General features: G+C 38.9%; 1 non-coding gene across 1 annotated transcript; it reads left to right on the forward strand.

Annotated features, from left to right (window-relative positions):
- The first annotated feature begins 1,326 nt into the window (after positions 1 to 1,326).
- On the forward strand, positions 1,327 to 1,434 carry LOC127740736 (small nucleolar RNA R71). Its single transcript, XR_008001595.1, has one exon. It is a non-coding gene; the product is annotated as a small nucleolar RNA R71 (small nucleolar RNA).
- Positions 1,435 to 2,469: the final 1,035 nt, after the last annotated feature.

The following is a 2,469-nucleotide window of genomic DNA, read 5'->3' on the forward strand; positions in this document are numbered from 1 at the left end:
TTCACTAAGACATCCCCCCACAAGTCCATAAGCCTATTTTATTGATTTGTCTGCCATCGCTAGTGAGATTCTTGCAGCTTGTACCTCAAAGATCCCTAGTTTCTCCATTACAGAGAGTGGCACGAGGTTGATACCTGACCCCAAGTCACACAGAGCCTTTTCAAAGGTCATGGTGCCTATGGTTCAAGGTATTAAGAACTTTCCGGGATCCAGTTTCTTTTGAGGCAATGTCTGCTGAATCCATGTATTCAGTTTATTGATGAGCAATAGAAGTTCATCCTCCCAAGTCTCATTATCAAATAACTTGGCATTTAGCTTCATGATTGCTCCTTGATACTGAGCAACTTGCTCTTCAATAGTAACTTCATCCTCTTCAGAGGAAGAATACTCATCAGAGCTCATGAATGATAATAGGAAGTTCAGTGGAATCTCTATGGTCTCTGTATGAGCCTCAAACTCCTTTGGTTCCTCAATAGGGAACTCCTTATTGGCCAGTGGACGTCCCATGAGGTCTTCCTTACTGGGAATCACTGCCTTTTCACTATCTCCAGGTTCGGCCATGTTGGTTATAGTAATGGCCTTGCACTCTCTTTTTGGATTCTCTTCTGTATTGCTTAGGAGAGCACTAGGAGGAGTTTCAGTAACTTTTTTGCTCAGCTGACCCACTTATGCCTCCAAATTTCTTATGGAGGACCGTGCCTCAGTCATAAAACTGACCGTGGTCTTAGATAGATCAGAAACTATGATTGCTAAGCCAGAGAGGCTCTGCTCAAAATTCTCTGTCTGTTGCTGAGAAGATGATGGAAAGTGCTTGCTATTACCAAACCTATTTCTCCCACCATTATTATTATTGAAGCCTTATTGAGGCTTCTGTTGATCCTTCCATGAGAAATTTGGATGATTTCTCCATGAAGGATTATAGGTGTTTCCATAGGATTCTCCCATGTAATTCACCTCGTCCATTGCAGGATTCTCAGGGTCATAAGCTTATCCTTCAGAGGAGGCTTCCTTAGTACTGTCGGATGCAGCTTGCAATCTAGTCAGACTCTAAGAAATCATATTGACTTGCTGAGTCAATATTTTGTTCTGAGCCAATATGGCATTCAGAGTATCAATATCAAGAATTCCTTTCTTCTGAGTCATCCTATTATTCACAGGATTTCTTTCAGAAGTGTACACGAACTGGTTATTTGCAACAATCTCAATGAGTTCCTGGGCTTCTGTAGGGATTTTTAGCTGAAGAGATCCACTAGCAAAATGGTCCAATGACATCTTGGATAACTCAGACAGACCATCATGGAATATACATATGATGCTCCATTCTGGAAGCATGTCAGAAGGACACCTTTTGGTTAATTGCTTGTATCTTTCCCAAGCTTCATAGAGGGATTCACCTTCCTTCTGTCTGAAGGTTTGAACTTCCACTCTAAGCTTGCTTATCTTTTGAGGTGGAAAGAATTTGGTCAAGAAAGCATTGACCAACTTTTCCCAAGAGTTCAGGCTTTCTCTAGGTTATGAGTCTAACCATGTCCTAGCTCTGTCTCTTACAGCAAAGGGGAAAAGCATAAGTCTGTAGACCTCGGGATCAACCCCATTGGTCTTAACAGTATCACAGATCTGCAAGAATTCAGCTAAGAACTGATGAGGATCTTTAGATGGAAGTCCATGAAACTTGCAATTCTGCTGCATCAGAGAAACTAATTGAGGCTTAAGCTCAAAGTTGTTTGCTCCAACGGTAGGAACAGAGATGCTTCTTTCATAGAAGGTGGAAGTTGGTGCAATATAGTCACCAAGCATCTTCCTTGCATCTCTGGCATTGTTGTTGGGTTTGGCTGTCATGTCTGCTTCTTTTTCGAATTTCTCTGTAAGGTCTTCTCCGGAGTTTGTGATTTAGCTTCTCTTAGCTTCCTCTTCAGAGTCCTTTCAGGTTCAGGATCAGCTTCAACAAGAATGTTTTTATCCCTGTTTCTGCTCATATGAAAAAGAAGAGAACAAAAGGGAGTAGTGAAATCCTCTATGTCACAGTATAGAGACTCCTTGATGTGTCAGAGGAAAAGAAGAATAGAGGAGTGAGGTAGAGAGAGAATAAGAAGAATTCGAACACAGAGGGAGAGAGTGGGTTCGAATTATGAGTAAAAGAGAAGTGTTAGCAAATAAATAAAAAGAGACGATATAGAGAGGGTTTTCAAAAATTAAAACTAAAATAATTAGTTAATTAAAAAGAGTTTAAAAAAATGGTTAATGATTTTCGAAAATTGAAAGTGAAAAAGTGGTTAGGTGGTTTTGAAAAAGTCAACTTTTTAAAGTTAAAACAAACAAATCAAGTAGTTAGTTGAAAAAGATTTGAAAATAATTTTGAAAAGATAAGAAGTTAGAAAAAGATTTTGAAATCAGAATTCTAAAAGATATGATTGAAATCTATTTTGAAAAAGATTTGAAAAAGATATGATTGAAAAAGAAATTAAAGAG

This window comes from Arachis duranensis, chromosome 7 (assembly GCF_000817695.3).
Source record: "Arachis duranensis cultivar V14167 chromosome 7, aradu.V14167.gnm2.J7QH, whole genome shotgun sequence".
Taxonomy (NCBI): Eukaryota; Viridiplantae; Streptophyta; class Magnoliopsida; order Fabales; family Fabaceae; genus Arachis; species Arachis duranensis.